The following is a 20,889-nucleotide window of genomic DNA, read 5'->3' on the forward strand; positions in this document are numbered from 1 at the left end:
TTTATTTATTTATTTAGAGAGAGGGTGAGAGCCTGTGAGCAGGAGAGGAGCAGAGAAAGAGAGAGAGAGAGAGAGAGAGAGATAGAGAGAGAATTTCAAGCAGGCCCCACACTAAGTGTAGTGCTTGATCATTCAGGGCTCAATCTCAGGAACGATGAGATCATGACCTGAGCCAAAATCAAGAGTCCCGGTGCTCAACAGATTGAGCCACCCAAATGCCCCCACCCAAGTATTTTTAACCAGAAAGAAAAACACAAAGAAGACAGGACTTACAGTATTTAAATAACTTATTGCTTCGAAGATTTGTTTTGAAAATTTCAAATGAATTAGTATCTACCCCCCTTACACAACCTTACTTCTAATTTTTGTGAGCCTCAACGTAACAAATCCTTTTATTATTTGTTTTTCTAGCTCTTTCTCTTTTCTCTTGCTTGGAAAACAGAGTAAAGACTTTGAGGTGCTTTCATAATGGTAAGAAGCTTCACAGCTGGAGGCAACATTCTCTAGATAAGAGTGGAGTAGAAATCACTTAATATGATTTCTTTATATACAACTTGGTTTTTCTGTCAGGGAGCACGTTTCACATAAAGTTGAATCCACTTTGTTCTCACCCGGAACTGTCAGAATCCCATTCAGAAAGAACTCTGTAAGCATCAGCTGTTTACCCTTGTTGGAGGGGAAAGAAGATCAAGTTAGCACTGTGAGTCCTCACCTTACCATCTCTGTGAGGGTAGAGCAGGGGTCAGAAACTCAGTCACACAAAAGAAACAGGCAAGTGGCTTGTGTGGGTGAGCCAGCTGGGTGGAGACCTTGGGAACTGGAGGGCTGGATGAAAGGTAGCCTTTCCCCGTCTCTTAAGAACAGTGCCAAGCTGACTTGCGTTGCAGATTTTCAGTTTTTAAGAAAAACTGGACAAAGGTAATTTTATGCGAAATCTCCTAATTTTTAATGTCAGTGACTGATTTTTTTTCTTTCTTTCTTTTTTTTTTTTAATATTGCAAGCCAAGCAAAACACTTGTTCAGAATAAACTCCCCCCGAGACAGGCAATGTGTGACCCCTGGAGCTTGAACAATAGTGAACTCTGGTAACTGGCAGGGAGGAAATTGGGCAAAGCGCTGAGGTTAGCTGTGGTTCCTCTGGGTTTTGTCTCCGGTCCCAGTGCACCTCCAGCTCTGCCAGGAAACCCGAAAGCACCGTGGCAGCAGCACCTGCCTGATTCTTTCAGAGCCAAATTTGCTTAAGACGAGAAACATTTGCACAGAAGACAAACAAGCCTTCTTTTTTTTTTTTTTTTTTTTTTGAGCGTACTGCTAATTAGTTTGTACTTTTGTTCTCCGTCATTGTAACCCCGAGTACGATTTTCCTTTTTTTACCACACTGGTGCGAACTAAGACATTTCCCAAACTATTAAAAGTTGCTACAGTTAATGTCCAGTAACGTCCAAGATGTCCTTGTGGCCCTTTTCATGTCAGGTGTTTGAGTGAAATTAACAGCAGTAGAAAAGTAAAGCATTAACAGGTGATGAGGAGGGACGGGCTTTTTCATGTTATAGTTGATAATTTTAATGAATAATGTCAGGATTTTCTTTAAATAAAAGCAATGTTTATAATGAAATCTTATTGCTAGTTTTAATGATTTTTTTTGAAGTGTATTTTTATTTATTTTGAGCAAGAGGTAGCAAGTGGAGGAGGGGCAGAGAGAGAGGGAGACAGAATCCCAAGCAGGCTCTCCGCTGTCAGTGCAGAGCCCAGTGCGGGGCTCAAACTCACCAACTGTGAGATCATGACCTGAGCCGAAGTCAAGAGTCAGACGCTTAAGTTGTCTGAGCCACCCAGTTGCCCCCTTATTGCTAGTTTTATAAAACTGTTCTCCAATATGTTTAGGATGTCAGTAATCTGAAAGTCACCTTCCGTCAATGTTAAAATACGTGGATAGGAGGTAACAACGACTTCTTCCAACTTTGTTTAATAACAACAATAATGTAATATTGTTATATATTATATTTTATATATATATAATTTAACAAATATATATTTTAACAAACTATTAACTCTTTTCTTCAGGGAAGTAGTAGAGACTGGGGTAGCAAGTGCTATTAGCAGAAAAATATAATATAAATTCTTTAAATTATTTCCATAAATAGGTGAATTTCCAAATGAAAACTGCAGAAGCACTAAATTGTACGCAATTTCCCAGGAATACTTAGAATTCAAACCCCATGAAGACATCACAGACCTTTTCGCAGAACACGTACCACCTGTTATGTGAAAGCAATGTCTGCCTTCATCATGTTTACACATTAGCCAGTTTTTAGACTTAGTGTACTCTACAACCAGTGGTATTTTCTTCAGAGCTTAAATCTCCTTAGATATTTTCTCTCTATGTAGCCCACATATTACCCAATGAATTCATGTATCTGAAAAAGCATAAATACACCAGCTAGTTTACAAAGATCAATTTGATATCATTATGATGGATTATTTTCTACAACTTTATTGTTTGTAGCTGCCTTAATTTTTTTTCTGTAGTGAAATTATCGTTGCCATTATTCTTGTTTGTTGGTTGGTTGGTGATGACCCATGTAGTATAAACCCAGGCTTCATGCATTCATTCAACAAATACCAACTGAGTATTATGTTGGTATTTGCACTATTCCAGGCATTTGGGACTGCCTCAGTGAAAGAAAGCAGACCCAAACTCCTCTATTTGTATGGAAGGGAGACAGACAATAAACTTACACACAGTAAACAAACATATATATAGCGTTTCATGTTAGAAAGTGAGGTATGCACTAGAGAAGAAAAACAGTTCAGGGGCAGTGCAGGGGATGGGTGCCATATCCATTAAGCTAACCAACAGTACAGCCATCATTTGAGCGAAGACTTAATGGAGGAAATGGCAGAGTGAATAGCTCATGCAAAGGCCCCAAGGTGAGAGAGTATGTCTGGTAAGCTTGAGAAAGAGCAAGGCAGCCAGTGTGACTGAGGCAGGTAAACCAGAGGGAGAGTATGTAGAAACTCACTCAGAGGTGAAAGTATGGACGTAAGAGGAGATCAGATCATTTAGGACATTGTAGGCCACTCTGTGGAGCGTGGCTTTTATTCTGTCTGAAGCAGGGAAGTATTTTACTGCTTTGAGCAGAGGATTGCTGTTTGATGTATGTTTTCAAGGGATCATTCTCTTCGATGCTTGGAATAAATCCTAGAAGGTGAGGATACAAGGATAGAAGGAAACCAGGTTGGGTGCTAACTTAGTCATCCCTGTGAGAGATAAGAGGGACAGAAAAGCAGTTAAAATTCCAGAAATAATCTTAGAAGGAGAACAAACTAGATGGCCTGGATGCAGGGTGTGAGACAAAGAGAAGAGTCAAGAATTATTCTAAGATTTTTCATCTGAGCAAACTGAAAGAATGGATTTGATGGATCGGATTTGGAGTGGGGAGGGAAAGGAGTGAAACGGGACTAGCTACAGTTAAGGTCCAAAGGTTAAATAGATGGTTAGACCTAGGAGTTAGAAGTTAGGAGTTAGCCATAGCATCTAGACAGTATTCCAAACTATGAGACTGGCTGAGGTAATCTAGGGAGGGAACAGGTGGGAATACACCCAGTATTTGAAATCTGGGCAATGAGGAGACACTCATGAGAAAAACTGAGGAGGAAGCTGCCTGTGTGGTAGAAGGAAAACAAAAGGAAGTTATCTTAGAAGCCAAGGAAACAAAATGTATCACGAGGCAGGGGGCAATTGACCTGAGAAGATACTGCTGATCGGTCAAGTAGGAAAATGGTCTCTGGCAGGATGGGCTATATACTTTGTGGGGCCCAGGGCAAATTGAACATGCAGATCCCCTTGTTCAGACAGTGCCATCAGAGTTTTCAATGAAGCTCAGGACCCTGTGCACCTGCACAGCTTGCATATGCCCATGAAGCTGGCCCTGGTCAGCAGCACACTGACAAAAGCAGTTTGGAGCCATGGATGGGAAAGTCTGATGGAGTACTTTTTTCTTTGACATTTGTTTATTTTTGAGAGACAGAGCACAAGCAGGGGAGGGGCAGAGAGAGAGGCAGACACAGAATCCAAAGCAGGCTCCAGGCTCTGAGCTGTCAGCACAGGGCCCGATGCAGGGCTTGAACTCATGAACCGCGAGATCATGACCTGAGCCAACGTCAGACGCTTAACCGACTGAGCCACCCAGGCGCCCCTTGATGGAGTACATTTAAGAGATGTTTGGAAAACAGTATACAAAGGATTTGGGGAGCTTTTCGCTATAAAGGGGATTGGAAAAAGGAGTGCTAGCTGACAAGAGATGTTGAATCAATCGAAAGTTGTTTTGCTTTAGAATGGGAGAAAGAAAAACATGTCCCTTTGCTAAGGAGGATGATGCAGTAAGGAAGGCTTTATTCGTCTTACCAGAGAAGAAAACAGCTGGAGTGATGTTCTTTGATAGGTGAATGAGTGGAAGGAGATAGAATCTTGTGCCCAAGTGGAGAAGAGGACAGTTCGCATTCATAGTCACAGTTGGCAAAGCAGACTGTGCACACCGGTGTTGGTACATGTGCGGCTGTGATAGTGGAGTGCCCAAAAGCTCTATTTTTTTGACAAAATGTTTTTCCTGTGGCTCTACTGTTCTGCCCGTTACCCCATTCAGAACTTCAAAGCATTTCACTCAGAAACAAGGCTGCTTATACATTAAACAAGGCAATATTGTTTCATTATATCCCAATGGCATGTGGATATTTGGATAAAGTCAGAAAACTGTCACATAACTGAAAATGGTATTTGAATCTCACTTTAAAAATTGCTTCTGTAAAAATCTGCCCCAACATACTCATCTTGTTTAGTTCAAAATGGTATTTCTCATTTTCTTAATTCCAATTTTTCAAAGACACATGGATCTTGTTATGCTAATAAGCAACACCACAGCAAGTATAGCGTTCTTCGTTCTCTTAATACCATTTCCTGAAGATACACCCAATAAGAGGCAGGTTTTTACCAGGTTTTCCTTATGACTGCAATTGATTTTTTTTGAGTGAATTAGTTCATGTGTGCCAAATACTGATTCCGGACTCAGAACTGTGCACGAGCAGTATAAAAGACACAAAAGAGTTCAAATTTGCTGCATACTCTTGATTATACCACACAGGTACAGTCGATTAAGATATAAGGTTGCTTAGTTATAAGTTTTTTTTTTTTCATTTGGGGCTTTTTCTGAACCTTTCCTTATTACATTTCATTTCATTCATTTTAGTACCCTTGACAAAAAGTCTTCCCATTATTTTAATAAAATTTTGTTGAAATTTGAGGAGAACTTCTCTGTTATTCCCACTATGACTTTTAAATATAGCTAATATGTTCACAGGAAAGGCTTTAGTATTTGGTAACGGTTCAACTTACCAGTGTTAACTTCTAAGAAAGCACTTGAAGAATGGTGTCTTACCTTAGATACCTAATAAAGTAAAAAATAAAAACTTGAAAACTGAAGTAAAGTGAACTTCAGTGACCCACAGATGTTTTAAAGAATGAAAGTTGGGGGCGCCTGGGTGGCTCAGTTGGTTAAGCGTCCGACTTCGGCTCAGGTCATGATCTTGCGGTTTGTGAGTTCGAGCCCCGCGTCGGGCTCTGTGCTGACAGCTCAGAGCCTGGAGCCTGTTTTGGATTCTGTGCTGCCCTTTCTCTCTGCCCCTCCCCTGTTCATGCTCTGTCTCTCTCTGTCTCAAAAATAAATAAACGTTAAAAAAAATTTTTTAAAAAAAGGAATGAAAGTTGTTTGGTTTTTCCTATAATATATTGTTCTTTAATTTGTAATCCGGTAATCAGCCAATACTATTTTTACTTATTTTATTTAGAGAGAGAGAGAGAGAGAGCAGGTGCACGGTGGGTGGGGGTGGGGAGACAAAGGAAAGAGAGAGAATCCCCAACAGGCCCTGGTACTGTCAGCGTGGAGCCCCATGAGGGGCTGGAACTCACGTCCTGTGAGATCGTGACCTGAACCAAAGTCGAACGCTTAACCAACTGAGCCATCCAGGCACCCCAGTCAATGCTCTTTCCTCAGTGAGTGTTCTTTGCCAGCACCAGCTGTCTTTGCTCTGTAATCCAGGCCTCACATTTCCTACATGCATGCAAACGTTAAGGTAAGGCCAGTTACCTCATGGGCAGTAGTGAATGTTTACCATCACTGAGAATCATGGAGTAGATTGCCTGATACACTTACATTACTGGCCAATGATGGCAACTGAGACTTCAGTATTCTCAAATGCAGTGGAAACTCTTCTTTCTGAATTGGTGCTAGCTGGCCCTCATTTCCTGGACACTCTCATATTTGAAGACTGCAGTTAAGCTTTTCTTGGTATCTTTGGTTGAAGTTGTCCACGGCAAAAAGCAGGGGGAGCCTTTCTCACTTCATGCCTATGCATCCTCCACCATCTATTCTCCTTCCAGACCCTGTTCCCTCACTAGCATCTTATTGTCCAGAAGGAAATGGATTGTCATTTGCTTTTGAGGACGTTAGATTTTTCCTTGCTGTTTTAAAAATGATTTCATGAAACTAAAATTTGGTATAACTTCCAGGTGCATTTCCTTTGATTCGAATATATGGGCTTAACACCTTAACAAACTGAGTAGACATATTTGCATTTCAATAACCTGAGTATAAAGATGAACACATCATTTTAACAAGGCCCTCTCCAGAATGTCTCTTTCCCAGACCGTGCTCGCATGTGAGCAAGTGTTGAAGCTACTAAAACTTCCTCCTTTTAGCTTTCTTGCCCCAACCACTTTAACCTCAAAAACAAACTCTCAAGTGTTTTATAATTAACAAGAATTGTTCTTTTTAAGACAAACACCACTATGCGGCTCTGTTGATAGTTAAACTCAATTATAGAATGCTCTTTTACATAGAAATCCATTTTTAATATTTTTAAAGGTATCAACACCAAGAGAAAAGAGTACTGCCTGTTGACACACACCACTGTTCACAATGATTTTTGACAATTAATTATTTTAAAGTAGACTAAGGAGGGGCGCCTGGGTGGCGCAGTCGGTTGGGCGTCCGACTTCAGCCAGGTCACGATCTCGCGGTCCGGGAGTTCGAGCCCCGCGTCAGGCTCTGGGCTGATGGCTCAGAGCCTGGAGCCTGTTTCCGATTCTGTGTCTCCCTCTCTCTCTGCCCCTCCCCCGTTCATGCTCTGTCTCTCTCTCTGTCCCAAAAATAAATAAACGTTGAAAAAAAAATTTAAAAAAAATAATAAAGTAGACTAAGGAAATATAACTCAACATTTTATAAACATTAATATATTAGATTGTGTTTTAAAAAAAATTCTTTGGAAGGAAGACATGAGAGATGACAGCAACAACTAATTTAAAAGTTGTTTTAACATGCTGACTTGATTTCAGGGACAATTTTCATGGAATTCTTGGAAAAATTTTATAAACAGTTCCCATTATATAAAAACTTGAGGTACTAATAATTAATGTTTAGGATCCAATCAGCCATCAAAGAGATTCTTCATTTTCCTTTTTAAACTGTGTTTTTCCCATTTATTCATGTTTGTTTATGGACTATGTTTATCAATAGAAATAAATATATGTTAATACTTCGGCAAGTTGGTTAACATATAATCAACCATCTACCACTTCCCCACCATGCAAAGTTTATAAAAGCAGACCACCAGGGCAATCTATATACCATCTTTCGGTAAGCTAGAGATCCAAGGCTGGCTGGCTCTTCAGGTGCCCTATGCAGATTCCTCCATGCAAAGAATTGAGCTCTGCACTTTCTAGGCACCTGTTAATTTTCTATTTCCCATGATACATAAATCAAGTTGGCCTTATCCACAAACATTTCTAGAAATTCTGTTGGTTATAGGTAACATCCTTACAGATGGGATCCTTAGGGAGGGTGTTCCATCATAATGGGTTTGGTGGAAAATAAAACTAGATCATTATTTATATTTTTACATTGTCAGAACATAACTCTCAAAATGTTATGAACAGCAAAAACATCGTTCTCACAGGGAGAGTGAGCACATGCAAAAGTTCTAATTAACTCCTTAACGAAGAAACCAGCAATAGGACAAAGCTGGTTCAAAAAAGGATATGAAAGACAAAAAGAAAGAACGCTGGAATAAGATGACTAAATTACATGCAATATGGTTCATGTCTTGTTGGACAATAATGATCATAACCTCTCAGACTGCCTTCATCATTGGATAGGAAAATCATTGTGACTGATCCGTTTTCCATAAGGTAACTTTATAGAGAAGTAAAATAGTTATAATAAATAATTATATTCTCTGGGAGAGTAAACGACAACAAACTTTTTAGATCACGCTTGGTATGACCTTGAAAGGTGAAGCAGTTATTTTTGCCTCATTTCCCAATTTGGTTATTTTTTTCTTAACAAATACAGAAGCATCTGGAAAAAATTTAAAAACATTTGCATCTTTCCATAGTATAAACTTTCAAAAATGGAAGTTACTTCTCCCTGTGAGTTGTGTTATGAATTAGTTATATAAAACAACAGAAGTGTACTTTTTGTAAAAAATGATTTGATTTGATTTTCCCGACTTATAACTCGAATCAAATTCACCACATTCAAGATTACTCAAGAAAGATCCCTACTTCTAGCTTCTGACCAATTATAAGAAATTCCTTAAGGAAAAAAAAACCCCATGAGAACATAAGAACTCGGGTATTCCAAGCATATTTAAGGGGAAACATAAATAGGTATTTTTTAACATTTTGAAGTGAGTGGTATCTCATGGAAGCATCACAGAAGACTAAAATTCAGACAAAAGCTTTCTGCTCTCAATATTTTATAAATCACTATCACTTCCTTCTTTTCCAAAGCATTGCAGGGTGTACCAAAAATGCCTCTTTGGGCAGAAGATACTCTCAATTTTTCTCTTGGGAAATCAAAATGATTCTCCCACCCACTACTAGTTATACTTCTCTTTGCTAATCTAGCCATTATTTTTTAAATAATGAGATGATGTTACAGATACCAATTGCAGACAATTTCTTCTCCAGCTACTTGCCCATCGTCTGTTTAAAACTTTGTATATCTACCAGAAGAGGGCAGGGAAGGGAAAAGGAGGTAAAATATATTAGAATGACTATTGCTTGATTGGAAAAGACAGAGCTCATTATTCCTTGTTCTTAGTTCCTCACATTGTATCTAGTAATATTGGGCATTCAATAGGCATTCTTTTGGATTAAAAGGAATCACTTGGTAATGACTCTGAAAATGTCTACTAGAGGAAAAAGTTTTAACATCAACAACAACAAAAGTAACATTTGGAGAATATTTTGAAATGCGAAGTCTTTGGAACTGTTTTCCTTTCTTTAATACCTACTGAAACTATTTTAAACGTAGTAGTCACTAAATAAATACTTACTGATTAAATTATGAAGGGTCAAGGTTTGGATGTACATAAGCAAGGACCGGGAATGCAGGGAACAATCTGTTACCAAAATGTACACGTGAGAAACTGCCAAACCCAAGTTTAATCTTGACTTACTCATTTGTGGGCCTCACAGATGAGCTACATCAGAATCAAAGAAGTTCTCTAATGTGCTTCTACCAACTTTTCTTTTCTTTTTTTTTTTTTTTTTTTTTTTTTTTGAGGCCATAGGAATGAAAAAAAAAGTGTCCCTGAGATTTGTCTGGAGTCTGGAGGTGGGTGGCATCATCTGGGCCACGGCGTACATTATAGACAAACTTCCGCTGGGGAAAATGTGGTGGTGTCAGTTTTTTAACATAGTGATTTCATAGTTCTTCCATCCAACATTTATTCGGGTTTGTTGAAAAACATTGCTTGTATTAGGGTAGCTATACATCCTGTCCTCTAATTTACTGTGTCAGTAGCTAACACCCTCGTAATAAACACCTGAGAGCCATCTGAGTTAGCTCCCTTTTCTTCACACTTGAATTCAATCTTTGAACAAGACCTGCTCATTTTACCTGCTGTGCAGTCTTCTCCTCTGTCACCTACTCTCTGCATCTCTGCCCCTGTTGAGGCATCTTTCTTCTGTTCAAGGTCATAGCCTCCTACATGGATATAGTTTCCACATGGTTGCCAGGTGAACTCCGCAAAATGCAAAGCTGACCTTGTTATTCCCCTACTTTAAGACCTTCGTGCTTCCTGCTTAGTTTACGGAATAAAACACAAGGGTTTTTGCATCGTAAAGCCTTCAGTGCCTGGCCCCCATTGGTCTTGACAGCTCATCACATGTTACTCCCTGGCAAAAACACAGGTTCTAATTTCACGAACACATCAAGGGCTTTTCAAGTCCGCATCATTGCTTGTAATGTTGCCTCCGGTAGGAGGGCGCTTCCCACATTTATTTGCCTATCTTTCTCATTACTGAACTGTCAAGACTCAGATCAGAAATTACCTCTAGCATAACTTCCCTGAACAGGGTGCTGAAAATTTCCCTCCTCTGGACTTCCTGGCACATGCCCCTCTTTTCACTCACATCATGCTGGTAGGCTGCCTCGCTCCACGAGAGCCACATTTGAAATGTGGCTGAGTGTATGACTGAGCAATTGGTTAATTTATTTGTATTTTATTAAATTAAGTAACCATATGTGGCTAGTGCTGTTGTGCAGGACAGTGCAGCCCAAGACCCTTCCTAAAAGGGGCTTCATGCTCTGGTGCTCTTCTGTAGGGAAAATAATCTCAGAAACTTCATATCTTTTCTCGCCTTTTGTTTCCATGATAAAAAGCTGAGTAATTAATTATAGGAATGTTATGTGTATTAATGCTATAAGCACCAAAAGGGTCATTTAAAAAAAAGGACTTCGTTTTTACTAATTTTTTTAATAATTTACTTTGGCAACTATGCTGAAGTGACTTTATATTATAATAATAAGCCCCTGCCTCTGAGGCAGCTGAACCGTGCTTTTCTCCATGGGCCTTTTTAACCACTGTGAAAAATTGATTACACTTCATTTGATCTCAGGTTTACAGTATCAGAGTATTTATGTATTTCTGGACATTATTGGTGGTTTTCTAAAACAAGGAGAAAGCAAAAGCTGTGAATAATTTTCAAACTTCAACCTTAATTTCAATATTTTTAAATTTAACTGACAAGGTAATTATCCCAGAAATTGTCCTAACTCAATGATTTGTGAAACTATGATTGTCCCATTAAAATGACAGAGTACTCAATCAGGAGAGAAAAATGGTTCTCTGAGGTTTGGCCCTATTAAACCGGTTCTTTATGCTATTATCCACTTCTCCTTTTGAATACACGCAGCTGTGTGTTTCCGTGTGCATGAGGAAAAGTGTCACAGCCAGAAGATGGCTAATGTTAACGCGGAGCAGTGAAGCAGAGGGTTAAGAGTGCAGATTCTGCGGGCAGACTGCCTGATCGGAATCCCACAGGGGCCATGTCACACTGGTGGTATGATGGAACCAGTTCAGTTGGCCACTCTCCACCCCAGTTTCTTCTTCTATAAACAGGGACAATGACTTGATCTGTCATGCCGATCTGGACTGCGCTACAGTAAAACCCCTCATGTCTGAATTTTATCGAGCGACAAAAGATTATTTTTTGCTAATACTACATGCTCATCACAGATCAGCTGGGGTGTCTATTCCACATCACGCTTATGCAAGGACCCAGGTAGATACAGCGGTCACTGTCTGGAATATTGCCAGTCACCATTCCAGAGGGGAAAGAGCTCAGGAAGGTTGTCTCCGGCAAGTGCACTCACCTAGAAATGACCCACTTCACTTCCCCTCATAAATCATTGGCCAGATGCGGCTTCGAGGCCAATAGTGCAATCTTACCACATGCATAAGGAGGCTGAAATGTGCAGCGACAAGGCACTAATGATTACCACAATAATTATACCTATCTCATACACTAAAAAGTTACTTTACACAAATTACCTAGAACGGGACCTGAAGTAAGTTATTATGCACTAATGAAGAGCAAATGCGTGAAGTGTGAAATTAGAGGATTCCAATTTCATGTCAAACTACATGATTTTAGAACTCCAAGTCTGCTAAAACCAGCCAATCTGAGGGCGGAAAAGATAATAGTGAGGTAACCCAGAGGGTTAATACTTCACTTCCACCAAGTATGATCTATTTTAGAAAGATACTTTGATTATAATTCCTTCATGCAAAAGAATCATCATTTATTTGTTCATTTGTACGTACAACAAGCATATGACAGCACTGTGCTAAGTGCCGAGGATATGGTAGTGAACAATAAAGAAATGTTTTCTGCCCTCATGGGAGATTGGAAGTTAAATGTATAACATACAAATACTCACTTAAGATTGTGATAAGTGCTACCGAGAATTTCTGTATTGGCAATGGAATTAATAAGTTTTTAAGAATTTTATAAATCTTTAAAGTATGCATTATATTTACTCCTCTATCATAGGTACATTTAGGTATTAAACATAAATCCTATGGTCAGTACAGGTCAGGACCAGTACTAGGCATCAGAAATGAAGAGATTAGTAAGGCATGATCATTTCCTCAAGGAGTTCACAGTCTCCCTTGGAAACTTCCATATAAAGAAATAATCTTAATATGACACAATATATACCATGATTGAGATATACTGAGTACCTAGGACAAGTATGTATTACATGCTGGGATAATGAACACGAGAAACAGCTTCTGGGAGGAGCATATACCTGAAATCATTTTGATGTATCATTAGGAATTAACTAGACAAAATGATGAAAACCATTCTAAGTGGAACATGTGCAGAGGAATGAACTTGGAGATAAATATAGATGAGGAATGACAAGTAGTTCACAATGCTTGGAGGGAGGAAGTGATAAGCAGTCAGTCTGGAGATCCTGCTAGGTCAGGTCAAGGAGTATCTACTGCTGTGCTGAGTTTGGGTCTTATGCCAAAGGTCATCAAGATAAAGGAGTTTAATAAAAGAGTATGAATAAGATTTGCATTTTACATGGGTACCTGTAATAGTATGGCTTGAAGGAGGTTGAGATGGGAAGAAGACAGACCAGTTAAGAATCTGTTGCAACCATGACCAAGTGGAATTTATTTCAAGAATGTAAGGGTGATTCAACATACAAAAATAAGTCAACATAATACAGTACATCAATAGAATAAAGGGCAAAAATTATATCATCATCTGGGTAGATATAGAAAAAGCATTTGAAGATATTTAGCACCTCTTCATGATAAAAACACTGAATAAACTAGGAAGATTGGGAACTCTGTTAGCCTAATACATTTAAAAAAAAAAAACACAGCATCATACTAAATAGTGAAAGAAGACACAATGCTTTCCCCCTAACATCAGGACAAGACCAGACTGTCTACTCTTCCTACTTCTATTCAACATTGTACTGTATGTCCAATTTAGGTCAGTTAGGCAAGAAAACAAAATTAGGAGCATCCAGATTGGAAAGGAAAACGTGAAACTATCTATATTACCAGATGACATGATCTGGTGCATAAAACAAATCCTAATGACTCCACTAAAAACTTTTGTTTTTATAAAACAATAATAAATCATAAATAAAATAATTAAAAATAATAATTATATTAGCACTAATAAATAAGTCCAACAAAGTTATGAAACAACATATAAAAAATAAAGAATATGTCTATATAGTAGCAATGAATTACCTGAAAAAGAAATTAAAAACAAAAACTATTTTACTTAAAATAGCATAGCATCAGAAAGAATAAAATACTTTATTTTTAAGAAGACCTAAATAGGGGCACCTGGGTGGCTCAGTCATTTAAGTGTCTGACTTCGGCTCAGGTCATGATCTCATGGTTTGTGAGTTCAAGCCCCACCTCGGGCTCTATGCTGACATCGCGGAGTCTGGAGCCTGCTTTAGATGCTGTGTCTCCCTCTCTCTCTGCTCCTCCCCCACTCATGCTCTGTCTCTGTCTCTCTCAAAAAAATAAAAATAAAACATTAGAAGACCCAAATAAATGGAAAACTACCCCATATCTGTAGACTGAAAGAACATAAATTATTAAGAGGCAGTACTACCCAATTTGTTTTACAGATTCAGTGCAACCTCTATCAAAATTCAGAGTGACTTATGTGCAAAAATTGGCAAGCTACTCCTAAAATTCATATGAAAATTCAATGCATCCAGAACAGCCAAAACAATTATGAAAAAGAAAAACAAAGTTGGAGGATTTAAACTTTCCATTTTCAATACTCACTATAAGGCTACAGAAATCAAGACAGCGAGGTACTGCCATAAGGACAGATAAATAACTTGAAGCAATAAAACTTAGAGTCCAAAAATAAACCCTTGCATTTATGATTAACTGATTTTCAACAGAAGTACCAACACATAAATGAAGGCAATAATAGTCTTTGCAACAAATGGTTCTGGAATAATCATATGTCTACATGCAAAAAGAAAAAAATGTTGAAATACAGACCATACACAAAAATTAACTCAAAATATATTCAAAACCTAAATTTAAAAGCTAAAACTAAAAATATCAGAAGAAAACTTAGGTATAAATTTTTATGATTTGGGGATTAGCTAATGTTTTCTAGATACGATGCCAAAACCACAAGCAACCAAAGAAAAAATAGATTAAATGAACAGAGTGATAATTCTGAAACCTTCAAGAAGCCTTGCAGCTGTACAACTAAGGTCCCTCAAGGAGAGGAAAATGAGAGAGAAAAAATATTAAGGAAATAACATGTGAAATATTTTCAAATTTGATGAAAACTATAAACCTATATATTCAAGAAGCTCAATGAATTCAAAACACAAAATACATGAAGAAAACTACACAAAGGCACATCATACCAAATTACTTGAAATACTAATAACAGAAAAAAACATTAAAAATAGATATAGATAAAAGGCAAAATATGTACAATTCCAAAGATAAGAATGACAATAGACTTCTTGAAAACAACATGAGCAGGAGAGAGTAGAGCAACAGCTTTAAAATAATGAGAAAAAAACATTGTCACCTAGAATTCTACACTCAATGAAATTGTCTTTCAAAAAAACAAAAGTGAAGTGAACACTTTTTCAGACATAAAAGATAGAAGAATTCATCTCTAGCAGACTGCTCTACAAGAAATAGAAGAAATCTAGGTGGAAGGAGATGATAACAGGTGGGGATCTGGATCTACATAAGCCATGAAGGACTCTGGGAATGGTGAACTCGTGACAAAAAGCAAATTCGTGGTGGTTGTGACTCAGAGTCTTAGGAAGGAGTTGGACAGAGATATTACAATGGAATTTGAGGAAATTTGGAGGGTGATAGATACATTCCTTATCTTTATTATGGAGCTTGGTTTTATGGGAGAATAATTTGCCAACACTTAACAATTTATACACTTTCATTTTGTGCTATTTATTGTATGCCAATTATGGAACAATAAATCAGTTAAGTAAAGAAAAAAATTTTGAGTTGCCAGAGAAATATTCAAGTAGATCAGATTAAGACTAGGTTCACTTGTTGGAGAGAAGAGCCTGCAACTTAGGAGAAGAACTAGATTTACAGTTATTTGAGTTCAAATAACCTTTGAATTCAACGAGAGCATCATGTTTGCAAGCCTCGGTTGTGTGTTCAGTCAGCCTGAACTTGACTCAGTCAGACTGAACTGACTGGCTTTGCTACTTACTAGCCATGCAACTTAATTAAAAACAAAACAAAACAAAACAACTCTTCCTGCCTCACTGTAAATGGCAGAATGATAATACCAACATCACAAATTAATTATATTAAGTTCTCAATAAATGTTACAAGAACAGCACAGTCTTGAGAGTGAATTAGTGTTCACACAGAAGTCATGCATTAGAGTAGTGTTTCATAGCCCTTTTTCTTTTCATTATTGATGCTCTAAGGAGACTTTTTGAAGAATTTTTCCTAATCCTTGCCACCTCATGAAACTTTAACACCACAATTATAACGTATATCTATTTCTCTACTGTGGTCTTTGGAGGGGCATAGCCATAATTGTTTTCATCCCCCAAGAATCAATTTTCACTCCGTGGGAGACAATATTGTGACTCCCCACCCTAAGTTGCGGGTGAATGGATTCTTGGAAGACACAGATTAGATCATCACACAGGATGAAGAGTAGACTATAAATGGCATAGGGGTATGACTGAATTCATCAGATGTTTTCTAAATAGGCCCAAACTGTGTAATAATTAAACGAACTCAGCACTGTAAAATTATCAGTTTTTAATTTTTAAATGTTTAGTTATTCATTTCGAGATAGAGAGAGAGTGTGCATGCAAGCAAGGGAGGGGCAGAGGGAGAGAGAGAGAGAGAAAGAAAGAATCCCAAGCAGGCTCCATGAGATCATGACCTGAGCTGAAATTAAGAATCAGAAGTTTAACTGAGCCATCCAGGCACCCTAAATGGTACCATTATTGACCGATACATACATATATAGATATATTTACATTGTACTGATGATCTTTAAGTATATTTTAAGATCATGTGTGAAACAGTCAAGACAGTGCCTGAAGACACTCTCAAAGGTGATTTGGGGTGACACAAAGACAATAAGAAACCCTTCTCCCAGCACAGCATTACTGAATTTTCTCCCTGTTTCAGCCCCCTCCAACACCAACACTGAACAAAATTTCTCAACAAATTCTTATGGGTATTTATTGTGTGTGAAAATTAAGACATCTCAGGTTTTCACTTCTATAAATAATGTAATGAATATCTGTGTATACAAAATCTGTATACGTGCAAAACTATATCCATTTCAATGGCAGTAAAGTCTTTAACAAATTTCTAGTTAAAGTTACCACATGAAAAAATAATAACCATTCTTTTTCACAGAATCAATTGGTACGTAGGCAGTTTTGTGATATCCCACATTTTTCAGCAAATATAATAGGCTTACATGATGGATGAAGTTGATTGAAAGAAACAGACTTCCAGTTATAAGATAAACAAGTCCTGGGAGTATAATGTACATCATGGTGACTACAGTTAATAACAAGGTATTGTATATTTGAAAGTTGCTAAGAGAGTAGATCTAAATTTTTTCATCACAAGAAAAAAACGTTGTAACTATTGGTGGTGATGGTTGTTAATTAAACTTAATTTGGTAATCATTTAGCAAAGTATACATATATCAAACCCTTATGTTGTGTAAATAAAACTAATATTTGTATGCCAATTATAGCTCAATTACAAAAAACAAAATAAGCTTTGCTTTTTCTTTTCTTATTTGTTAAATTACCATCTTTGTTCTATTTTTTTTTAATACAGTGAGAAAAATTTTGATTATTCTGCTTGGAGACCAGGAAACGTATCAAAAAATTTTTCATATCACATTCTGTGGTAAATGTGCATTCTGCTGTCACGGTCTGGTGGCAGCAAACTATAAATGATATATGGATATGAAAACACCTGCCGCTTATGTACAAAATGTCTCCATAAAGCTCTTACTGCAGACAGATAGACATTGGGATATCTTACACTGATACAAGGACCTTCTATTAGAAAAAGCTTGAATTCCTAGCAATGTGCAGATGTAGAAAGATCACATGTACCCACCTCTGAGTAGCTGGGCAGGGGAATATCTTTTGCTTTACAATGGAAGAAGAGGAAGGTGGGACCAGGAGAAAACCTAAAGAACAAGCTAATCACTTGCTCCACCTCTCCTAAGAGTTTTAATCAATTGCAAAAAAAAAAAAAAAAAAAAAGGCACATGAGCCAAACCTTGGTTAAGTGTCAGTTTCATCATCCAAAGTACTAAGTACTAAATTCACTGTTAATCCTGTGTGGGAGGATACTGGCTTAGTTCCTAAAAGGAAATGAGGCTATTAGCTTCCCCTTGAATTAAAAATCACCTGCACAAATAAAAGACTTACCTGAATTACCTGCCCAGCCAGAGGAGGAGATGCTAGAACAGAGATGGTAGAGACCTGGATAAGTGAAAAAAAGGCCATTCCTGTTTTGTCTAGTACAGTGGTTCTCAAAGTAGATCCAAGGACCACAGCATCAACATCACTTGGAAACCTGTTACAAAGGCAAACTCTTGGACCCTATCCCAAACCACTGAATCAAAAAATTCTGGGGATGGGGCACAAAAATCTGTTTTATTAAGCCCTCCAAATGATTCTGGAGCCCATCAAAACTTGAGTGACACTGGTCTACATATGGAGAATAGAAAGAAAAGACCCACGTGATCTCTGGGACAGAACGCCAATCCTGCTTCCTATGCCAGAGGAAAAGTTACCCACACCTGGGACTTGGCACATGGCTATCAGGTTCTCACCAATCAGATGAACTTCCTTCACTTAACTGAAAAAGAGTGGGAAGGAGCTCACTTCTCCAGAGGTTAAAGTAGAAAGCTGAAAAAAGGGAAATTACTATAACGGGGAAGAAATTGGCTCTTATATCTGAACTTAAAGCCAAACACCTGTTCACCAATGAAATGTGAATGACTATAGGGGGTCCACTGTTGTGTGGATGTATCTTTCTCTTCTGGTCACTTTGACAAGGATTCTGAAAGATGCCTAAATCTTTTTTTTTTTTTTTTTTTTTTTTTTTTTTTTTTGGTTGATAAAACTCTATTATGTTTTGTGGGTTTTTTTGGTTTTTTTTTTTTTGGTTTTTTTTTGTGTTTTTTTTTTTTGTTTTTTACCAGGGCTATCTCCTATAGTCTCTTCTTAAATTTTTTTAAATGTTTATTTCTGAGAGAGAGAGAGACAGAGTGTCAGCTGGGGAAGGGGCAGAAAGAGGGAGACACAGAATCCAAATCAGGCTCCAGGCTCTGAGCTGTCAGCACAGAGCCTGAGGCCGGGCTTGAACTCAAGAGCTGTAAGATAATGACCTGAGCCTAAGTCTGCTGTTTAACCAACTGAGTCACCCAGGTGCCCTGCCTATAGTCCCTTCAAAATCTTGCTCACATACAAAAAAAACAAAAAACAAAAAATTAGGTCACAAAGTCTTTACAGTTTAGTATAAAGGTTATTTCCTCTGTCAGTGAGTATGAATGAAAGAAGGGAAGGAAAGAAGGAAGGGAGAAACAGGAAGGAAGGAAGGAAGGAAAGAAGGAAGGAAGGAAGGAAGGAAAAGAAAGAAAGAAGAAAGAAAGGAGAAAGAAAGAAAGAAAGAAAGAAAGAAAGAAAGAAAGAAAGAAGAAAGAAAGAAGGGGACAAAGGAAGGAAGAGGAAGGAAAGAAGGAAGAGGAAGAAAGGAAGGAAAGAAGAAAAAAAGAAAAAAGAAAAAAGAAAGAAAGAATACCCATTCTAAAAACACAGAAACCAGGAGGCAGGAATAAGAAAAGACAATAGCCTTAATAAAGAAATATATACAGAAATTTTTAAAGACAACCATTTTAAGCCAATTTTTGCACATCACTTTTCTATCAAATATTCAACTAGTAGTTTCTTGATAGAATGAATAAGGTTCATTCTGTGGTGAAAGATAAGTTATTAAAGAACTTAAGAAAAAATTGGAGGCAAGTAAACTGTGAATTTAAAATTGAGTAACATCCAAACATAATGTTTATAAGGATCTTCCATTTTTAAGATTTTTAAATTTAATTAAATTTAATTAATTAAATTTAATTTTTGAGAGAAAGAGAGGGAGTTTGAACAGGAGAGGGGTGGAGGGAACCAGAGAGAGAATCCCAAGCAGGCTCTGTGCCCACCATGGAGCCCCACGCAGGGCTCGATCCCAAGTGTCCCAAGATTTTTTTTTTTTTATTTTTAGGCAATCTCTACACCCAGCGTGGGACTCAAACTTACAACCCTGAGATCAAGAGTTACATACTCTACTGACTGAGCCAGCCAGGCACCCAAAGGTAATTTTTTTTAACTCAAGGTTTTTATTCATTAGATGATTATAGGGTGTGTGTGTGTGTGTGTGTGTGTGTGAAGGAAGAGAGGGGGTGAGGGGGAGAGAGAGAGAAGATGCTCAAATAAGTTTGAAAAAATACTAATTTAAGCAAACCTAAAGAGTTTCCCGCTTCCTTTTCTGCACAGCTCCTCAGGGGCTTTAGGTAAATAAGCTAATGTGCTTTTTAAGTGTCTAGGTATGATATGCAGCATTTCTCAATCTTGTTTCACTCTGAAATCCTTATTTCTCTACACAAATACCATCTTAATCAGATCCAACTTAGAAATGGTGCCCATCTTTGCTGTCTTAGTAGGTATTTATGTCTTTTCAGATTAGTTTATATCAATGTGGAAACTTTATTATTTCCCTGATCATTTGAATTCCCAACTGGTTAATAGAATTAAGTGTAAATTTTGCACAATCTATCTATCTGTTATCACATCTGAATGTTTCAGCCTTACTTATAGCTTTTTGGTTTTAGATTGTATGAAATTGATTTTACATTCCAGTTCAGCACATATTTATTAAATACATACAATAGGTCCTGAATTTCAAATGGAGATAAGTATAGGTAGATGAAATACAATAATGAAACACATTTCTTAGGAGTTACAACATGGGTAAACCATATCTAGATGCAGAACCAGTGCTGAAAAGTCAATACCATGTGGGGAAAAAAACCATTTTATTTGAAATTTCACCATCTATTCTTGAAGTAGTATAATATTTGTTTAATATGAAGCATTTTCCTTTTTCTCTGTACTTCTTTTTACTTCATCCCCTTTAAGTGATGAGGTCTTTGAGGCAATAGTGGGATTCGTGGGATCTGGAGCCCACAGCCAAGAAAGAATTCTTCAAGGTGTCTTTGGTGCAAAAAGGTGATTCTATTGAAGCACGGGGACAGGACCCGTGGGCAGGAAGAGCTGCTCTGGACCATGAGGAGAGATTGGTTTTATACTATGGGGTTGGGGATGAGCTAGAGTCCAAGGGAAGTTTCCAGTGAGATTTTCATATACTAAAGAAGACTCATAGGATACTGGAGGCCTAGCTGTTGTCAAGCTAAGGTTGTGCTAAGGTTGTTCG

This window comes from Acinonyx jubatus, chromosome F2, assembly GCF_027475565.1.
Source record: "Acinonyx jubatus isolate Ajub_Pintada_27869175 chromosome F2, VMU_Ajub_asm_v1.0, whole genome shotgun sequence".
Taxonomy (NCBI): Eukaryota; Metazoa; Chordata; class Mammalia; order Carnivora; family Felidae; genus Acinonyx; species Acinonyx jubatus.